The sequence below is a fragment of the Hetaerina americana genome, unplaced genomic scaffold (genome assembly GCF_022747635.1).
Source record: "Hetaerina americana unplaced genomic scaffold, ioHetAmer1.1.p SCAF_4, whole genome shotgun sequence".
NCBI classification, from domain to species: Eukaryota; Metazoa; Arthropoda; class Insecta; order Odonata; family Calopterygidae; genus Hetaerina; species Hetaerina americana.
The window spans coordinates 84,327,090-84,350,590 of record NW_027286985.1 but is presented as its reverse complement, the minus strand read 5'-3'; the positions used below and the strand labels follow the sequence as shown (position 1 = coordinate 84,350,590).

General features: G+C 37.1%; 1 non-coding gene across 1 annotated transcript; it reads left to right on the top strand.

Moving 5' to 3' along the window:
- The first annotated feature begins 23,082 nt into the window (after positions 1 to 23,082).
- Positions 23,083 to 23,155, top strand: TRNAK-CUU (transfer RNA lysine (anticodon CUU)). The gene has a single exon. It is a non-coding gene; the product is annotated as a tRNA-Lys (tRNA).
- Positions 23,156 to 23,501: the final 346 nt, after the last annotated feature.

Genomic DNA, 23,501 nt, shown 5'->3' with positions numbered 1-23,501 from the left:
AAAACAAGAGCCCATGACCTTCACTCGGGATCGACCCGTAATGATTCACAGTTGAATGATCCTCGTTTGCTTCAGAGGTGAGAATCTGCTCTGAAATACTTTTAATTCTCGCGACTAACAAACAGATAATGCAGAGTCACTATTTGAAAAAGCTTAGGAACGAAAACGACCGTACTATGAATGTACATAAGGGCTGAAGTAACCTTAATTTCGAGATAATAAAGTCAAATATACGAAGAATCAACATTGTCAAAAGATGTTGATGCCAACCATCTCCCCTCAAGGCTTATGGCACTGTAGCCAAAACGGAATGGACGTTTTACTTTCACTATTGATGCACAAATACTCGTTGGCTAACAAATCAGAAGAAGAGGGTATTTGGATTTGAAGAGAATCGGTAAAACGGAACTGCCTACAAAACGTTAGTTACACGAAATGGCAAGGAGAGTTTAGTTTCACTTAAGTTATAGGAGGAAATGGATAAAGAAAATATTTACTTTGGACTTACTTAATAAGTACATTGGAATAGACGAAAGAAGACTTTTGGCGTTTTCACACAAAATAGTTTCATTTATGACATATTTTTCGCCCCGGTGTGATGTCTTAATCTTAACACAAAAGGATGTTAGGCTTCAACATAACCTGGGTCGTAAATAAAACTATTTTTAAGGCAATTATCTTCCATTCAAAATGAAGGATTTCCACAATGTTACACCAAAAATGTTGTTATTTACATTGGAATACTTAATACTGTTAAGCTGATGACTAGTAATTCAGCACGTATAGGCAATTATAATGCACACACCATTAATTTTCATGTTCCAAATCAAAGTTCTCATTATGCAGAAATTTCAGAAGTAGACAGTAGTTGCATGGGTGACATGATGACCAAGCAAAGGTTGAAATTTATACGCAAAATAAGAGTGATATTCAAGTATCAGTTCATGAAAATTTGCTATTTCTGAGTAGGAGCAAAATTAATTTCATATTAAAGCTGCACTTCAATGATTTTGTTCAGTGACCTCAATTTTAATCTAAGAATTTCATTAACATACTTTTACATTTAAGACAATCAATAATTAAAACATAAGAACTTGATGTTGTTTTCTAGGAGCGAATATTATTTATAGCGCTTGGAAATATCCCATTTGGCGAAGATTAAGCGTACTTGACTTTTGATGATTCAAGCATCCTGTACTACAGATAAACAACGTGCGCTCCTCACTTAAAAAATATTTTAAGATTGATTCAGTAAAATTTTTACTCCAGAGATACAACAGTTGGCCAACCAAAAGACATTTCAATAATAAATCATATTTTTTTTTCATTTTCGCTCAGTGATGGGAAAAATACAATTACTCACCAATAACCTCTACAAAATATGTTTTCGACGCTGACATTTAAAATAAATTGTTTAAATTTTTAAGGGTATTTCAACGAGAACATTTTGTAAAATTTCACCCGAAATTTTATCACCAACCGCTGGATGAAGTAATCCACCAAGGAAGGCTAATAATAGGCAGAAGGCTAATATTAGTCTAAAAGTCCTACTAAAATATTATTAGTAGAAGTGAACTCTGATTCAAGACACTTGGTTCATGTTTAGGTGTATATGCCAAACAGGCAATAACAAGGGGAAGAAATAGACAGAATATACAGGCCAATTAAAGTAAATAATTGCGGACCTTAGTAGAAGGAAACATTTGGCAGGCAAAGGGAGAGGTGGAATGAGGTAGAGGACCACGGTTGAGAAACAAGGAATGACCGCGGGGAGATAGCAAGAGCATTCTGCAGGAGAAAGGGTTTAATCATGACGAACATATACCTTAGGCTACGCATGAGGCGTAGGTGTCCGTGGAAAGCACTTAAAAGTTCTTAGATTAATCAGTAAGACTATATTATAGTAAGGCGTAGATTTAGGAAGAGCGTCATTAATTTGCACAGTTTCACTGGAGTGTATGCAAAGGAAGGTCATAATTCGTCCCAAATGAAGTACACCGTCAGAATCCAAAGGAATAACGAGTAAGACGGATAAGGAAATAGAATATATAGCACCAACTCCAATGAAAGGAAAGGGTATCAAGGAGAAGGCGGAAAAAATACGAATGAGAAAAGGAAGAGGGGTGTAATAAAGAAAAAAATATTACATGTTAAAAAAGGGATATTTAAAGCTGTTATCGACACCATAGTAACAGCAAAAAGAAAAAGGATATGTTCTATGAATTCCGAGATTCATTTATATATATATATATATAAATAGCATATATATATATATATATATATATATATATATATATATAAATGAATCTCGGAATTCATAGAACATATCCTTTTTCTTTTTGCTGTTACTATGGTGTTATCCCCATCTACGTAATATTCTCTTTCAATGTCTAAGCTTGTGTGTGTGTATATATATATATATACACACACACACACACACACACTCGTGTTAGACAGGCAAGCTTAGACATTGAAAGAGAATATTACGTAGATGGGGATAGCATGGAACCTGGCTCACTTGATGGCGAGATAGTTACCTCATTACAAGCACACTGACATTGAAAAGCTGCGAAGACCATATTTCCGCAAAAATACCTAAGTTTTTAGCAAAGCGTGAAAAGAAGAGTTTTCATAAACTGAGCTGCAGCATTTATGAGGAAGGAACTTGTCCGGAAGATATTATTATATCAGTGGTAGTTTCCATCCGATGAAATGAAAACACAGTAAAATGTGTATCTATGGAAATAACAGTTCGGTTTATCTTTCAGCTTAAGCAGTACTTAGCATTAATTCGTAATAAGAAAAGAGTAGAACAAGTAACGACGTCTTAGGTGATGACCGGTTTGGGTTTGAGGAGGGATGATGGCACTCGTGGCACCGCCGCAGTGGTGATGTAATTAATGGAAAGGAAATTTCAATACAATCAGGATATATTTTATTATTCCTTAGGCTTTTAAGATGGCGTTGAAAACAGTCATTTGGTGGGAAATAATGAATACATAGCATAAACAGAAGTAGGCTGGATGGACAGGTGACTTATCGGCTAATTGCAAACATCGCAGATTACTCAGGTGTCACTGGCGGAATGGGATGCCAGGATGGGGAGTGCTAGGGAGGGGAATAGGATTGGGGGGTCCATTACAATCAGTAGTTTAGAGCGCATAATTGATAGGAATGAAAACAGAAGCATGGAAAGAACTGAAGTTGGGAAAAAAATTCTTCAGGGAAATTATAAAATAAGGTAAAATAAGAAAAATGTTCAACAGTTTCCTAATTTCGGAAGTGTTTTGGACAAAACTGGTCAAAGTAGTTCGGGCATAAGGGGAGGAAGAATTGCGTTAAACAAAGAATTTTTCAGAGGGATGGGGAATTGATTGGCAAGGACGTTGGGTAAAGATGTTATGAAAAACTCGTTAAAACTTCGATATGGAGCGTGGTTTCGTTCAAAGCGAATATGTGATCGTTGAAGCAAGATAATTAGCGTAGATTGGCAGCTTTCCAAATGTGGCTGTGTATCAAGATGGAAAAGGTAAAATCGACATAAAGGAAAACTAAAGAGGCAGTGCTAGGCATCGCTTGGGTAATGAGAGATGATTATTGGGTTAATAATCAAAGGATAGAGAAAACATGGATGGAGAGCATTTAGCTTGATGATGGAATGCTAATAATTGTTAAAGAGGAGAGAACGTTTGGCCAGCAAGAAAGAGGCATAAGTAGGTTAGGCTTGATGACCTGAATTAAGGGAAAAATGAAGTATACGGAATCGAAATCGAAATAAAGAGGACGATGTTTGTTGGATTCCAATTTTTATTTCGTCCAAAAACAATTTCTGAATATTGGCGAGGTTGAAAACTGAAATCACCAACTATTTGAAGCATAAAAGTTTCAATTCAAACAATTGTATCCCTTCTGAGGAACAAATAAGTAACACGTTAAATAAGGGACTTAAGTCTAAATATTGTAGTTAAATAAAGTAAAAAAGATATTATTATGTGTATTCTTCATGATTAAACTATTCGTCAGTAACATCTTTGAGACCCAATCGACTATTCAAGGAAATTATTTTATTACATTAAAATAATCTCATTTGCTAATTTCGCTGAAATAAATCTTTTCACCTTAAGTGAAATCACTTTCTTTTTAACTACCTAGGGCTTATTGAATAAATGAAAAGATTCCAATAGCCGTAAAGAGTTTATCTCTCTAAAGAACCGGGGAAAAATTAAAATAAATTAAAAAATAAAAACAAAGCACAAATGAGATTAGCTGGCTAACGCCAAAAGTCCGAGGATGGGAAAGGGTAAAAAAGGAAGGGATGAGAAAGGTGATGACGTAGTATATAAACATGGTGAATGAGTGTTGGAATCTTTTCTTCTATTCAATAATGCTAGCCGTAAGAGCTCAATTCAGCCAATACCTATTAAACATGAATGATCGTTTGAGAGAAGAAATTATGTACGTACATGACTTAATAAGGAAACATCGACGAAAATATATTTTGTTGAGTGAGTGAAATTTGTTTCATTCTCAGTACCTGATAAATTGGAAGTTATTGAAAAACAATATTAAGTGATAGCAACAAAAAAGTGTATAATGTTTTGCTGGAAAGCTTTTTTTTATGCTAGAGAATTCATAACGGAATATGTCGTATCTTGATATGAATACTCTCCAAATATTTTAATGCAAAATAGGTGTTTAATACAATAAGACATGATGCGTATATTCCCATCACGAATACTCTCACCTTATTATATATACTACCTTGATCAAAAATTTCCCGGAATTTATTCAGAAAATTAAAAATACAAGTTTATTCATCTAAATCTATATTGTCCCCTTCAAAGTAATCCCCATCGACTGCAACACACTTATGCCAGCGCTTGATCCAATCCTCGAAACATTTTTTATATTCGGTTTTCGGTATGTCCATCAGTGCTTCCTGCGATTTTTCCATTACTTCCTCTCGGCTGCTAAAACGCGTTCCCCGTAATGGTTTTTTAACTCGATTGAACAGAAAGAAGTCACAGGGAGCCAAATCAGGTGAATTCGGTGGCTGTTGGATGGTATTTGTTGCATTTTTCGTCAAAAAATTACGAATAATGATAGCACTGTGCGACGGTGCGTTATCATGGTGCAAAATCCACGAGTTTTCTGCCCACATTTCTGGCCTCTTTCGGCGAATTGCTTCACGCAAACGTCTCATAACGCCCAAATAATACTCTTTGTTTACTGTCTGGCCTTCTGGCAAAAATTCATGATGCACTACACCGTTGTAATCCATGAAAACCGTCAGCATTGCCTTCTTTTTTGACTGAAAACGACGTGGTTTTTTTGGTCTCGGCTCATTTGGTGAACGCCATTCACTTGCCTGATGTCTGGATTGCGTGTCGTACTCATAAACCCACGTCTCGTCTCCAGTAATGATCCTTTTGATGAATGTGGGATCGGATTCAGCCTCGCAAATCATGTCTTTTGCGACGTCAACACGGTCTCTTTTTTGCATGAAATTGAGGTCTTTTGGCACCAACTTTGCTGCTACACGACGGAAACCCAAATCATTAACCACAATGTCTTGGGCGGATCCATAGGCAATGTTCAAGTCCTCCGCTATTTCTCTGATGGTTAATTTGCGGTTATTGACCAACATTTCTTTTACTTTATCAATTTTTTCACCGACTTTCGATGTCGATGGTCTGCCACTGCGTTCATCATCTTCGATTGACTCACGACCACTTCTGAACCGCTCGTGCCACTGGTAAACGACCGTTTTTTTTAGAGAATCGTTGCCGAAACACTTTTCCAACATTTCCAACGTCCGTGCGCCACTAAATCCGTTTTTTACGCAAAATTTAATACAAGTTCGTTGTTGCAAATTTAAATCCATTTCTGCAATTTTAAAAAATCGCCAACACACACAGAGATAGATGTACTCTTGGCTACGTAACTTTTGCAAATGTCAAGTTATGACACTAAGATGTAAAGGGAATATCAACAACAGATGTACCAATTTAACAAAAAAAAACAGAACTCAAATCGGAACGATGGGAGCGCCACACGGTGGTTATTCCGGGAACTTTTTGATCAAGGTAGTATATATATATATATATATATATATATATATATATATATATATATATATGCATATATTTGGGTTTAAGGATAATTTTATAGTACGGTGAATAGGGCTCAGGAATATGCTGGTGAATATGGTTGTGTTAAGTGATCCATGATGGCCCACTATGACCCATCATACGCAGGATGATTATTGCTAATCATAATAATTTATCGATAATTAAAAGTGAATGCATCAAAATATTAACTTTCCCTCCCTTCCCTCAAATTACTTCAACCTTTCCTGCAGTATATCTGCCCCAAGTAGGCCACTCTTTCTGAATTTTCCTTCGATAAGTTTCCTTAGCTTAGTTAATTCATAGAACTGTATTCTTTTAAACTTTTCCTTTCGCTGTTCAAAATAATGATGCAGAAGTAAGTGGTGATGAATTTGCATTGAGTGTCGTTTCTTGGAAAAAAATTATTTTAATTCAAAGACTCAATAGCATTTTAATTAAGTTAAACGATAATTTTTTCTTCCGTTTTAAAAAATACATTGAAATCTAAACATTCAATAAATTGTGATCATGAAGGGGCTTTTTGACTACCCTCATATGAGATGGATTGAATATCACTACGATGTGCTCATTAATGATTAAAATCTCTAAAATTTCAGCAGACCATTGATATTCAAGGGAAGATAGTATCTCTTTGAACTCAATGTAGGGTATTCGTCGCACTTTAAAGAGTGCGTTTTCTTTTGTCGCTGTAGTACAAGTGTCTCATTCCCCGAAAATATCTCTGATACCGAAGGTACGTCATGGAATTTACGAGGATGGAAGATAATACGGGATACGTGGAAGCAGCCTGGCCGTTACCGCTGCCATCGTTAGGTTGAACCTACTTTGCCACCGATGATCTGGTTTCTCGTACACAAAAACGCACGACGGGCTCGTGGGCAGAAAAGGCGTCATAAAAGATAGAGGGTTCAGATAACGGAATGAATGATAGGACTGATATATGGATAAACGCAATGCAGGGACATCAGGAAGAGTGGGAGGAGAGAATGACTCACAGATGGTTCGCCTTCCCCTTCAACCCTCACAACATCCCCCAAATACTTCGCTTAGGTTTAGAGGGATCCCTCGTCGCACTGCGACGGTGGTTTTCCAAAGGGAGAGAAGTTTCGGTCGATCGGAAAAAAGGCTATTTATTCCTTCCAAACACGCCCAATCCCAGAAGATCCGTCAATTTGCTCCATCTAAGTCCATCGCTACCCTCACTGCGCTCACGAAACACTGCTTCCTGTGACACCTCGGAAAGCGCCGATGCCTGCGACCACAGTGGTGTGAGGCTCTTGAAACTCATATTTGTCAACTATGATATCACATTTGGTGAGAATACATTTCAAAAAAATTTAAAAGAGCCTTGCTGACATAATGGTATTCAATTTTTTAGTAGCAAAATTTTAAGTCTGTTATTAGGATAAAATGGCATATTTTGTTCAAAATAATGAAATTGTTTATAATTAATTCTATTATTCTACAGGTTAATCAGGGGTAGAACTGTACTTTTACGTGCGTATTATAGTCAAACAAAACCTGAGATCGTATTCTACAATTATAGAACGCTTAAGTGACAAGGATTGCAGGGTTACGAGGCAAATCTCGCATGCTAAGCCGTATGACTATTTCATTAAACCATCTGCTTATTTATGAATGTGAACTACAGAATCAAATAATATTATCATCATATATTACTCTACTTTGAAAAATATTTTGATCACTAAATTTTTATGAAATTTTCCAGCTCACATTTTGCGAAAAAAAATTTTTAAATAATTATTCATGGTACCGTTTACGTACGAAATATATTTGACAAGTAGCAGTTACCTGCAGTTTTTTATTGCCTACTACGTGAGGTAATGTCTGATTAGGTAATACTGTTATATATATATATATATATATATATATATATATATATATATATATATATATATATATATATATATATAATCATATTCACACATTCAATGATAAAGCGTTTACTGTTACAGGATTAATAATTGTTGATCCGTAATTCTCTATCTTCAACAAAAAGCCTATTATTATTTCCATGGATAAATACTATGATGACCTTTCTAATTCTGCTCCGTTGATCGACTGTTAATCGTTACTTAATAAGTCACCAGGCATCAAGCACTAAATTGAATATATGCAATCATTCAAATGATCATTGGATAGGTCAACTGATTTAATGATGAAGATTTCCGGTGATTCAATTGCTCCGAAAGTAGCGAAATCATCAAGATTAAAGCGAAATCATCTGGATTTAAAATTTATTGGATTTCGTGTAATCAATTAGGAAGAGTTCTACTCTATGATGAGTGATTGTTCACTCAAAAAAACTTTAACGAGTTAATTTAATAAATAGATCATAAAAATAGTTTAAATAGGAACTGGAAAAATCAGATAAAATATTTAGCTTATAGTTTTCTACCTAAGCAATATTTTATCAATTTGTAGAATAAAGCATGGATAAAGGAAACAATACAACAGCAAACGGAAAAAATGTGTGATATGATATTACCATAGATGGTAGTATTGGTAAAATAAACGAGTAGATAAAACAACTTGAGATGTCTACAACACATCTGAGGCATAAAGAAAATCCTAAAAATCCATTATTCGCCGAATTATAAATAGACGGGTGAATCTGTGATTTCTTCTCGCTTTACTTTCACCAACGGCGGTGGAACCACCGTTTTATTTCGTACATAAAAATGCGTTGGTGTATGCCTTCACCCGATCTTTTCCGCACTCTAGAGCTTCTCCTACTCGGAACAAATCAATCAATGAAAGAGAAATAGGGAAAATGCCACTGGCGGACGGGAGGGCAATGTGGGAGGTGAGGAACAGAAGGAGACGACATGGAATCCCTACTTTCCCTCCCAGAAGGAAACTTAAAGGAAGAATCCCAATCTAACACGTGTCAGCCTTCTGGGACATGTTAGGGCATAAAAAAAATAGCTAGACACGTAGATTGTGGTCCCATATCCTGCTAGCTGATGCTGCCAATGCGGTTGTGTCGACCTGGAGCGGGAGATTCGAAGTGATGACTCCAGGGAGTTTTTAGTTTTTATTGTTTTATTGTGTATTGGATTCCCGGAGCCAGCTTATTACTGAATTGTACGGAAACACTTCAAATAATACAGCACTAGAAACCGCGAGTCGGTGATATTATTCAAAAAATTTAAATATTTTCTTTAAAACTCATGAAATTGACTAAAAACGCTTAACTTCAGGAAAATTGAAAACTCTATCCTTATTAATAAAACAAAATTAAACATCACTGATATCAAGTTACTTATAGTGATATCTTAATGGGTGTTAAGACACCAGGTTATTGACTTGCGACATAACAAGTTTTCGATTCTTAAGAATATTTTAGAAACGAAAACACCATGCTAAGGTTGATTCAAAAAGGTGTTTCAACTTATTGACGGATATATTAATATAAGATGCCTTAGTTTGTCTATCAGCTACGGGGTTGCAGGAATTGTTGAGCTAAAATTCCAAAAATCCGCGGGAGATGCCGCAACAGTAACTTTTCACGAAATCATCCGCTAATATGTATTTCAATGCAACAATTCCAGAGTGTAAAAATCATTCCCGGTCCTGGCGAATGATTTTCACACTCTAAAATTATTGCATTGTTGAGCTTATTGGAAAGTTTGAGAGATAGATATGGGATGACAATTAATGCACTAAAGCAAAGATTACGTTGTTTTCGTGAAAGAAAAAGGCTAAGATAAGTATAAAATTAGGTGTTTTAATCTAGATTAGGTGGAATAGAGAACCTGTTTTCTGGATTTTTCTGTTCAAAACCATCAGTCTACATTGTAAACCATTCATTTTATCTGGTATTAAAACTGATACACTATTATCTGCACAAGTGCATAATTTAACCACCGTTTTAAAGAATTCAGAGGAAAACTACAGATCGCATTTGAGATATCATAGTATGATATATGATAATAGATACGTATCCGGCCGAAAATAAAAACAGTTGACTTATTTGTAATTTAGCTGTAATATTGGAAGCGAGATTGGCCGGAAGTGCGTACAAACTTTATCATTGAGAGAAACACTCCAACGATAAGAAACCCTGGAAAAGCAGCTCACATATTAAAAAAAAATATTTCAGAGAGCGTTGCTGGAGATAAATTCTATGTATTCAAAGCCAAATTACATAATAAATGAAAATTTAAGCAAAAATAGAAGGTATTCAGATAAAAAAATACCAAATAAATGAAAAAAAAGGATCGACAAATTTAATGCTCCTTGAAACGCAACGAACTCATCGGGAATTATGGTTCAATAGAATGTGATTTGGAAATGTCATTTTTATGCACTACGTGAAATAATAACCTTAGGCAAGACAAGGGATGTGCATCATATTAATATAATGGTCAAAATCATTTACTATGAAGGTTCTGCTCCAAAAATTAGTGGAGTGATGTTTTTTCGTCAACGTGGACGGCTAAGGTGTAGTAATTTGAGACGGAAAAAGTGGTGGTAGGTCTCAGAAAAGCAATACGGCTTCAGTTTTTTACAAGCCTTTGCAGTCTACGGATCTCTGATAGACTGAACCCTTCTTCTAGGGTCGCGTCGCGGATTTTCGATGCCACGTTCCATGGAGCAAATATACGTGATGTAACTTTGTGTTAAGCTCGGAAAATTGGGTTCGGAGACCATGATCATAATTGAAGATAACTATGGAGATGAAGCGATGTCCCAAGAAATGGTTTCCCGGTGGCACAAGGCGTTTCGGGAGAGTAAAGAGGAGGTTGACGACGAGGAACGCCCTGGATGTCTGTCAACGACACAGTGGGACGAAAATATGCTGAATTTCGATCGACGCCTGAGTGTCAAACTGTTAACAGAAGAGTAAAATGCCCCGAAAACCATAGTAAATCTCATTCTTACCGAAGATTTAGCCATAAGAAAGGTGTGTGCCAAGATGGTTCCCAGGGTGCTAACGGAAGATTAGAAGGTAACTCGTGAGACAATCTCGTTTGATCTCTGGGACTGCTGAGAAGGTGTCCCGAATTTTTTAGATAACTTCCTTACTGGTGGCGAGATTTTTCAGTACGATATCGAGTCAAAAAGACAAATAGTAGGGGGGCTTCCCCGCACCTGTTAAAACTATCATTACCACGTCCGTCGCGGGGTTCGACTCATGGACTTTATCCTTAGAGAGTTTGAGCTTCAGCAATAGACAGTTGACGGTAAGCTTTACATGGAAGCCATAGAAAGGCTGCGGGAAAGAGTGCAATGTGTCAGGAAGGAGATCTTTGCCAACTGGAGACAGCACCACGACAAAGAGCCGTCCCACACCGCCTGTCTCGTTAATGCATAAGTACTTTGCGGAGCACAAGGTGACAGAGCTACTTCAGCACCCCTACAGCCCCGATGTGGCGCTACCGGACCTTTTTCGTTCCCAAGAATAAAAATGAGCTAGAAAGACAACCATTTTGGAATGTTGGATAACATAATAAAAAAAACTATGACGAGATGCGGAGAACGTGGTTCCCATGGACACCTTCCAAGAATTGAACCGCGAATGGCAGAGGTGCTGGGATCGCTGTGTCAATACTTAAGGGAGCTATTTTGAAGAGTTTCAGTAATTTTTACTTGTAAATACATAATTTTTACCGATGTATTGTAACTATTTTTGGGACACACGCTGTACCTTTTTTGAAGACAATGCAACATCTACATTACTAATAAGTTAAAATCTGTTATTTTAGGAACCACTCACCGAAAAGCGTCAATGAACATCAAATTAAGTTTGAGCTTAAACATATAGTGCATACAACTTAAAAACAGCAAGATAAAAAAAAAACGTTTTCTAGCTATATATAGCCTACGGACCACGTTTTGAATGAATTTATCAGAATTATGAAACCCTTCTGAGGAACTGAAGATAATCCGATGGATTAATTTTTCCCTAGTTTTTTTTAAGTCATTTGGTTTCTCCTTTCATATTTAATTAGGTTTGTGACACAGGACAAAATCGAGACGACAAGGTGACAAATTGCGACGCACAGATTCGCCCTTAAGGATTCGATGACTACCCTCCAGCCACGATGATCTTCCTCCCAGCCACTCACGAAGCGAACATGTATGCGCTTGTCTCCAGTTAAACCGGCAGGCGTTAGGGATCTACTTACGCCTGGGGAATGGCGGGTTTGAGCATTTACCATCTTAATTGATATCTGAGCGTGTTTGGGGAGGGAGCGAAATATTCCGACGGATAGGGCCGAAGCGGGTGGAGTATCTAAGCGTTGTTAGGGGCGAGCGCGAAAGTCGTGAGTCCATAGATTGGGGTACCATCGATGGTTCTATGCCGTCATGGTCTATTATAGCATTATGATGAGTTATCGGTTTTCCTCTGAATATTCAGAAATGCCTTAATTGCCCCGACTGAGACCTCATTAAATATGAAATGTTAGAGATGACCACGTGTGAATCCTTGATTACAAAAACTTAATTTTTAGATTGATTTAATTTTTAATTGACAATAAAATTAATAAAAAGTTAATTAATTAAACTGCATAGATTTTATCCTTAAAAATATTAAAATAACCAAAAGAAAACAAAGCCTGTGTATTAGATGAAACAGATATCACTCGTACATTTTTGCAGACGAAAATCCAATATTTTAATGGAAAAAATTGTTAAAATCAATGAATTAAAATAAAACAGACATAGCAAGGTGCAAATTACCACAGTCTCTGAGGCCCCAATATGACTAAATTACTACTAATTTAATACTATTTAGATCAATTTAATAAATTTGATCTTCTCATTCATTGGTTAAAAAAGTATAAAAATGTGGCTGTGGCAATTATTAGGGGAGAAGTGATTTAGCAGGTAATTCGAACTATCACCCTGAAATGTGCATTTGAACTGCTACATTTAATTCCCCCAGCATTTATCCTGTATTCTGGAAACAAAATGGAAATCAATGTGTAAGCAACACTCAGCGTTTTGGAGTTAAATTTGAAGGCCGTGGATTGGGCCGAACGGAGAAAATCGTCGCACGTGCTTTTGTCACCACAAAGGGAATTGGAGAACTTGAGTTATGAATTAATGGCTTAAAACCTAACCTTTAAATCCTGCAAAGGCCTGGGAAATGATCTCCATTATGCTTGAGCTAACAAAGATTGCTCTAATCCCGGAAAGTCTGTATGTTGGTTGGTTTCCTTGCACAAATTTTACAATGAGCCGCAAACACTGTCAGGGGTTGTCGAAAACCGCTCATCATTTCAATGGATTACTAACACTGACTGTTGACAAGAATTATTTATAAAAAATATTCATACATAACTCAAAAACGTAAGATGAAGAGAAAAATGAAGTCTCAACGACGAAGAGAGCTTACAATACTTCCTCTGTTGTGTAATCTCACTTAATCGCGCCATGTACTGAATCTGACATGAGTAAAACATTAAACGTCCCATCATTGTACACAATTATTTCATCCTTCGATAATATGAGGTACGTAAACGGTAGAAAGCCAATAGTTTCATCCAAGCAAATTAATTTGGTGCCGGACGTTAAAGAGTTCACGATACAGAGGGATTCGAATATCAATTTTAAATATTCTTAATTACTTTCACGCAGTGTGGCAGATTGTTGGGGTAAGGACGCATTTATCACAACGTTCTTGTTTCGTGGAAATGCGAGTACACGTCTGGGCCTAGCTAACTGTACTTCTGTAAAAGATATTTATCGTATATCTATTTCATGGTCGCCGAATGAAAGCGCTTTCATTGACGTAGGAAGCATGAATTGATTAAAATCAGTGCACAGCGTAGTAAGTAATTGGAACGACTTACCGTTATGGTTTTTGGTTTCATTCACGGGAGCCAACAACACTGGAGGAATATCGCTAATTCACAATAGAATTCAATCCCACAGGATTCAGATTCAATAAAAAGTGTACCCAAGGCACTCACCTGAAAAGAAAAGAAATTTTATATCAATCATAAAGCCGAAAAGAGAATTTTTAGCGAATGAAAGCATTTTAATTATTAGGCATTAGGTTGCATGTCACTGATATCATTAAACATTGATAATAGTTGTGATTAATGAACTCATATACATCCATCGCAGACATATTTAATTTCACTGAACGCCATGTAAAACTATATTAGTTTGCTCGTATTGATGAATTTCGAGACGAAAAGATAATTTTAAAAAACTATGACAACGTTAAAAATGCAACAAAAATTCTCAAAATCAACAGTTTGTTTTAATACTGGAAAATTATTAGTATTTTGAAAACTATTCCTAAGTGATCTGAAATAATGAAAAAACAAACGGTGATCATATGCATCTATCGTTTAAAACTAAAATAACGTTCAAAAGTTTACTAATTGTGAGAGACAACTATTAAAATTTAGATCTTGGGCGATTCCATGACACAGCTGCAGATGAAAAATTCAGCTAAATAAAGGACCTTAAAACCAACATTTCAGCTCTAAAACTTTGAAAATTAGGTTGCTTCCCCTTTCTATACGCAGTGTGGCTGATAACCACACTCTAGTAGGGGAGTCTATTAACTTAAATTATACCTCCACATATTTTAATTGTTTTTGATAAATGATACCACTCAGGCTTGAATCTACTCTCAGAAAGTAGTATTGCTTAATGTCACTTTCCCTGTAGATGATATTGAAAGAGCCATCGATTAAGTGCCCACGTGTTAATTCGTCAATGACGCCAATGAATCACCGCCTATGACCTCTACAGGCATGCCATTTCTCAGATGGGCTTTTAAGAATTTTATCACCTTCCTTGTTTGTGAATCGTCTCTCCAATGGACTGTATTTGCTAAGGTGTAATCTATAAAAATCCGCAGTGTTAACGTCCGGTCGATCCCCATTTGGGAGCCACGGACACTGAGAATGGCTCCGTTAAAAAAAAAGATATTCGCTCCGCCGCAAAAGGAGAAAAAATAATGGGTGTCCCAAAAGGGATTTCGTGCTTTTTTCTTTATTGCCGCCATAATTTAGAACCCTATCGCTGTCGTCTCATCTCATGTGGATGGGATGAAAAGTGAGTTTCGGGGAAAGGGAGTAATATCCGCTATTTAATGTTGAAAAATATAAATACATGCATCCATACACTTAAGGCATAGCGTAATCCATTTTGATATTCGCTAAGTTACTTTTTCCCCACCTACCTGGGGTAAGATATTGAAATAACTTCTTTCACTGAGAAAATATTAAGAGAATTTATGTTACATTACACTCCGTCTAAAGCTGAATAATTAGGAAGGATAAGTTTAACTCTGTAGGTTTCTCTATGATTTAATAAAAAAATACGCACTTAGCCACCGCCCTCGAAAAAACTCCTCTTAATGCGATAGCGTTGTGCATGCGTGACTGGACTTAATGTTGGGTACCAGAACTTTCTAGGAAAGAGTAGGCAGGGTAGAGAAAGGAACATACTACATTCATTAAGTGCGTGAATTTCACACACCATAGGGTTTTCACTGAATTAAGTTATGGCTTAAACTAACAAACGTATCTCGGGGTTGAATGCTGAAAGTGGACATGCTAAGAGAACCGAGAAAAGGGAAAGTTCACTGACGGTTGAGCAACTCTCAGTATCAAAGACGCTAATATGTAAAAAATATAATGGGGTGAAAACTTCCCTCATCCCTCACCAAACGAGAAGTTATGCAGATCCCTAAAATGGGATGAAAATGTAAAGAAGGAATAATGATGGATTTCAATACGTGCATGTCGCTCTGCAAATATATCATTGGGGATAGATATCCAATGATCAAATCGGTAATTTATGATGTGTATTAAGGAGTACATGAGAGGGAAAAATTGTGGAATGAATTATTGCACACTATAGTCTTATCAATGGTAAGACTCTCTTAATTCCTTTGGATCATAACCGAAAAAATATAGGAAAACACAACTAGGATAGAGAATTGAAACGGTGATATGTTACTTAGAGTAGGTGTAGTTTTGTGGATGGATGCACCAAATGTGATTTGTCAGACGAGGAAGTGCAAGAAGCAGTCGTCAGTTGGCTTCGTGACGCGGCGGGAGAAATGTTCGACTCGAGAAATGTATTAAATAGCTGCTTACAAGGATGCAAAAAAGTGGTTGATCGTCAAGGCGACTATGTAAAAAAATAGTCAAACGCTCAGGCTTTCAAACGATGTACACAAAGTTGAGAAAAAATTTGATTTTTCATGAAAAAATAAGAGACCTTACTTTTCAAATCACCCTCATATCCTTGGACCCAATTCTACATATTGTAAAAACTCATTTTATATCTTTGCCTGCTTAATTATCCAGTTTAATCCAAAACGTATATTACATTCCTCTCTCTACCTCGCTTCCCCAGTATTTTCCCCTTTATTTCTGTCAGCAGCATCCCATTTCCTCTCGGCCTCTGCCTCCTGCATTCATTTGTCCCGCATTTTAATTTCTCCCAAAAACCATTCCTGTTTCCCTAGTATACCTAGAACTCCACAGTTTGTTTCCCTTTCTGTCTGTTTTATCTTTCCCATCCTTTTCACGTTCACACCGCCAGGCCTCCAATCTACCGCTAGAATAAGCATATATTCCAGTTTTTATTTTAAATACTTGAAACTTTTCTCGTTTTTTGCCGCAGGACTACGTTCATTGTTTTAAGGATTTTTTTTAAAATTGCTAACCTTATAATTTGCACACAAGATGTTCTCGATTCAATAAAATTACACATATGAAGTGTGAAAATAATTCGATAAAAGAACGATATGATTTATTTAGAGTATGTTAAAGTATCCTATATTTTTGTAGTACGTTTTATCAATGGTAATTGTAAGTAAAAACTTTTGATGTTAAATGAAGAAATTGTAAATTAATTAAGTAAATGATAACATTAATGAGAAAAAAATTGCAACAGTAAAGGAGGAATCAAAGGCCTTAAAATCCAGCCGTCAAATCTTAGACGATGGTAAATGATATTGTTCTTCCTTGCAATAAGAACAGCATTCGCAAATCTTATGATAGTTGTGGTGCCACACCCGAGAGAAAAAGACAGTAAAAGGATATTAATTATCATAATAAATTGATTATTAAGAAATAAATGTTCTAGAAATTGATATTATTTGGGGTTACGGCTTCAAATGTATGCATGTTTGGCAAAACTAGAGAATGAAAAGAGTATCACATTGTTACTCTAATCAAACAAGGAAGAGGTTCTACTATCAAATTAAAAAGCAGTGCCTCATTTTAGTCCTCATAACATAAAATATAAGCAGTAACACTCTCCAGTTCATTGCATAAACGAATGAAGGTTCACAGCCATAAAAATATACTATTGCCTGATTTGAACTTACAGTCAAGTTTTCCTGATGCCCGTAGGATTTGTTATTGATCATGCACATTAAAGTGGCATTCTCATATAACGTGATTTTCATCGTAGTCTAATTGACACAAACTGACATTCTGTATTTTCTAACGGTTTTTTAAAACAATTTTGACATTGCTTATCAGTTTCCACGACTAATTGGGAGCAAAGTGGGAACTTGGATAAGACAATTCAGTACATGGATATTAAAATTCTTTTTTTTTTTCAAATAAGGAAAAAACTGCAGGCAGGATAATTTAGGTGAATTAATAAAAATAAGCACGTGGAGGAGTAACATTTGAACCCCGTTAGTCGTTTGAGAGCGTCTTATAATAAAGACTAGCAGTGCATGATTGCGCAATTGGGTGCCTAAGGGAAGTGGAAGAGCGTAGGCACAAGGATTCTACGATTTGCCAACGACGAAGTGTGAAAAATTGTGATGAATGGACGTTATTAGACGAAAAGAGATGGGAGACGAAATAAGACGAAAAGTTTACAGCTGGTAAAGGAAGGAATTCCAAAGGGATAAAGCTCCACGTATTTGTGACAGAGTGAATAGAAGATATGATGAGAGGAATGGGATGCAGACTGCTGAAATTTTATGGAGAATCTAAGATTATTTGAAGAAAAGGGAGAAACATGTTGGCTACATTGAGAGCATAAATATGGGTGGACGAACTATTTAACTATTTGTAAAGCTGAGGAAGGATTTATAGAATTCGGATTAAAATATTTATAGAAAAGTAAGCGATGAAAGAAATTCGCATCCAAAAAGTTGCAAAGTCAAACCCTTGGAGAACCTCTTCACCTTGGCCTGATTCTAATAACATTGCCTGACCTTGGTCGCGACGCTTGCTTTAAGCATTATTATTTAACGAATCAATCCTAATGGTAAATGACAGCTTTAAATATTAATTCCTGATGCATAAAAATTATTAACTCACAATGAGTTTTACCTGATATTTTTTTCTTAAAACATCAGGTTTATAAGGGATTCACCGATGTGAGATTGGTACCCATTGGCGTCATCATAATCAAGGACTCAATCTGGCACTCCACACACCAAGAATTTCACGTCCCTATTGGCAGTCCACTACCGTCCCTCGGATAAACAAGAAGAAACACTTTAACACGCAAATACGACCGCTATGCAAACGCATGCCTAGAAGATGACGGAAACGCCAGCTGACCCATCCCATAGAGTCCGATCCTGTTTCCATGGAAACCCACCGCAATACCTCCCACTTCGGAATGGAGGGATCCCTTTGAAGTCACCCTCGGGGGAGGAGTGGCTGAGGGAGAGAGGAAGAGCCACATTTCCACAAGAACGCAGAAGATGCCTCCTCTAAACTCAACTCGCCCACCACCGGGGGGCACTAAAGGGGGGCACCTCATTTGAATCTCTTCTTCGGGGCCCATCTGCCGTCCGCTTTCGCAAAAGGCCGACGCTCATTTTCGGCGGCGGAGCGAAGCGCACCGAGCCGATCAGAAGAAAAGCTCAGGTGTGCGCGCGCGCCTGGTGACGCCTTTCAACCCTCCGTCAGACTGGTTGGTTCCCCGGGAGGAACTTGTGGGCCGTGAAGTGTGAGGGGAAAGGCTGCGCTTCCTCGCCGGGGACTCCTTCCTGACGAGTGAGTGGGCGAGGCTTCGTTTACGTCGAATGTTCGTCACACAAGTGAGCACTTTCCCCGCAAACACGCCGTGTTTTTTCCCCTTGGGCGAATCCTTCGCATCATCTCGATCCGCTTGGTGGACATCAACGCGCTGGTGGATATCATGGGAAAGGAGCGAATGATCTTTTTTCACCGTTGGCTGCTAAGGAAATGAATGAATAGCATTTTGAACCCGTGACAAGCACTTCCCCACAAATGTATATAAATATATTTTCACACTATACCTAATTTTTTCTCCTATGTAATATTTATTTTACTTATTTATCTATTTATTTTTTTTTATTTTTTGATGCCATTTTAGAATTTTCTATAATTGCTGTATACATATTCTGCTGTCTTTGTTATAATAATTGTTGATTTATTAATCCATGTAAAAGACAAGGAAATGGTTGAAAGGAGGGACTATATATTGTCAATTTTGCCTTGATGAAGAAGTTTTATTATCACCCCTTTCATACTTCCAGATTTCGTTTCGCTATCTCAACATACATGTATTAACCTCTCCAAGCTGAGGGAAACAACATGCTACCTTGTGAAAATGTTGTCACTTCGGCTTAAATCAAAAACAACAATTTGGTCAATTTCAAAGAGGTTTACGAGCTCCAGTAAAACATGCTTAATGAGACGTGAAAAATTACGGTTGCAATTAGAGGTGAACAAAATAAGGGACTGACAAGTAATGATGTTAGTGGCACGCAGCATTATAGACGGATCAGATCTTGTGTACAACGTAAATCTTATTCATTAAGTAAAATCTGGCTCCAAATACGCCTCTTTCGAAAGGAATACCGGTAACGTATACCACAGTTGCTGTTTAAGTTGTTTCAATACCCATCTATTTCTATCGGTTTTCAACCTGGAAACCATGGAGTATTTACTAATCTTTCTCCAGGAGAAATTTTAGATATGGATTATTGTGAATTTAACCATTAAAATCAGGTAATTGAATTCAACAAAAGTTTAGCATACAGCTACACCATGGTCTCCAAACAATTGTGCAACGATTCTTCAAATAAAAGAAAAATATCCCCCCTCTATTGTAAACAAATAATGAAATACATTCATATCTTCCTGGATCTAATTTGTTTCATCAGCAAAGATTTGTAAAGAGAGTGTTGGGTAAATGTAGCGAAAAAGTTAAGGAACGATGTTTTCTTGCCCTAGTCAGGCCCCACCTTGAGTATGCTGCCAGTATATGGGATCCTCAAGAGATAAATTTGATCTGGGAATTAGATCGATATCAGCGGAGGGGGGCTGGATTTGTCCAAAAATTGTTATGACCAACGCAGTAGCGTAACTAGTTGGCTAGAAAATTGAGGCTGGGATTCCCTTAAACAGCGGCATTTATAATATAGATTAAATTTATTAAAAACATTTAAAGATGGGTCCTTTTCCGATGACATCAATAGTATAAGACGAACCCCGACGTATTTCGGGCGGAGGGATCACGTATATAAGTTTAAAGAGATAGACTGCAAGACTGACAGGTTAAAATGGTCATTTTTTCCAAGAACAATAAGAGACCAGAATGCTTGTAATCGAAATCCCCCAGGAGTCAGCTCGACACAATAAATATTAACCTACAAAGTAGCTATACTAGTATATTTATATATATATATATCTTTTGCAGGTTCTCCCCACCTTTCCCCATCTATTTGAAAACCCCCCTCTTATCCCTTACCCTTTCCTCCTGGTGCTGCACCCCCTGCCACGCACCTTTTTGTTGGCTCGCAGGGTATTGGTGTAGATGTAGACTTTCGTAAACAAAAATGCCAATTCTATCACTCTCACGAGAGTATTAGAATAAAGAATGTGCTGAGAAATGAGATCACTGACTCTACCACACAGGGAACTCCGAAAATCTCCCAGAAATCAGTCTTTGTGATATTAGTATTATTGAAATGCCACATATTCTTGGCTTTCGAATACAAGTCACTCACCCACCTTCGTCTGAAAGTGATGTTGGCTACTCATTAGTAATCTTTCAGTAGGAATAATAATCTCCTTTGGTCGGAAGAACTCCGTGAAAACCGATGGATCCAACAAACATTACCTAATGTTAAAATTGATTTAGGCGAAATTACAATGTATTGCTGCGTAAAATAATCAATAAGTCCTTTTCAAACACCAAATGCGATCACAATATTTATTTTAAAATGCATAAAATATACATCTTTGATCGGCGTGGGAACGATGTTAAAACGTGAGCAGGTCAACAATTGTATGAATTAGTACCTGTATTGTATGAATTACATTTCCAAAAGTTTGATCAAAAATCGAAAAAAGATATAATGTAAATAATACGACGAAAAGAAATTTTAATAAAATAAAAGAGAAAAAATGGAAGGGAGAGGATAAATATATTACATACGTAAATTAAGTACGCACGTAAATTAAGTTCGTCTTTTATTCAAATTTTTTTTTACGTGTACCCTATCGATTATGGACGTGTGGTTAACGTTATTGAACATGCATGAGATGAAATACGAAATAGTGATCATGATCAAAATATTATAAAGGAATATATCCGTCCCCCTTATTACACCTGTCTACTCAGACGAAATTGTTAAATTCCATACTCCATCTTCTTTTTCATTTCCTTGATTTCAATACTAAAACGGAAACGTCAATTTTATTGTTCACATGACAATGGCGCTGAACCATTACGGAAACCTTGACAGGGTGTCAAATATTAAATGGAAAAATAACGATTTTTCTCATTCGAGCGTTTAGATTGATCCCTTTGTAAAGATTTTTGTCGAAAAGGGTAGGAAATAAAGAGCAAGAGGGACTATACTTCCTCTTCACGCTCCGCTGCTGATGAGTAGGAAATGGAAAAATCCAATACATAACAACAACGTAGTTACGAGATCAAAACGCCCATCAAGTGGAAAGGTAGGAGAGAAGAACACGAAATGGACGGATGTGTGTGTATATATATCGGAGGCGAGGATAACGATGGAGAACACCGTTCGCAGCGCCCGAAAGAAAAGAAGGAGATAAAAAGTGCGTTCTTCCTTTTCATGATTAAGTCATTCCCCAATATTTCATATCCCATGGCAACAGGGAGAGGGTGAGGGACTCGATTTATTAGCCGGGGGTTTGGAGCGGGTGGGAATGGTGGATTCGAATAGGTGAAATGAATGAGGAGAGGCGCGCAGACGAATGTATAAATAAATATCGAACATAACAACCAGTGTCGAGTTTCATGAGTGCGTATTTGTGTTCTTGTCCTGGGGTAAGTCTCTATTCTGACATAATCTCCGACCTCAGTGCACATCTCTCCACTTTCTACTTATCTATAAATACATTTTTAACAATGCGCATGCGTGAGCATATTTCGTAGCAACAGGGACAAAAAAGGAAGCTTCCCTTGCTATTTTTCTTGCACTCCTTTCCTACCTCCTCCTCTTGATTCCCCACAACCAGAGTGCACTCAGAGGGTAATTTGTTCCAAAGCCGGCTGTATAGACTTCGACTCGCGAGGTACCCCAAGGGGATCGGAAATAGTCCGATCACACACACACTCATACATCACACAAATCAGGGAGCAAGGCGTTAGCTGATTAAGGTCTGGGCCCGTCATCACGGGAAGAGTATGAGAGGTATTACTCTAAGCCGGATTCAACATCCACACACTCCGGTGCTGGCCACTTGAAGGTATCCCCCCATTCTGTTATAAGGGCTTTTGATAATGGAGGAAATTACGAAACCAGGTATGACAATAGAGAGGAAACTGTGTACAGGTACATGGTAGAAAAGTATTTATTATTTATAATTCCCTCATTTTTGTTTTGTGTTCGTAAATTTTGCAAAGAAAGGAAGGATGCATTGCATCCATTAGTTTTGACGCAATATTTCTTTAATGTTGTCACAACCATCCAATCACCCTGCATATCACCTAAATATTGTCACTGTAATTAATATTTGGCGGTTAGCTCAGTCGGTAGAGTACGAGACTCTTAAATCTCGGGGTCGTGGGTTCGAGCCCCATATTGGACAACATTTTTCCCCCGCCAAACGCCCTTGAGGCGGCTTTCGGGGTATTATGTAGATTAAATAAAATACACAGATTGATGTTTTTGAAATTGCATACATCTCATGCTGAGCCTTCGAATACCAGGAACTTTCAACAAAGGATATTCAAAAATGGTCTACATATGATTTCAATCCAATACAGACAGCCATTTCCCCAAACGAGGTTCTTTTTTTGCGGGTTATTTTCAATGCTTCAATCTAAACTTGTTGAGTTAGGTCCACAATATTCACGGAAAATGCAATTTGTGACCTAACTCAACGTTCTTCAAACTCAGTTCCACTGGGAACTAAAAGCTTTTTAAGAAAATGT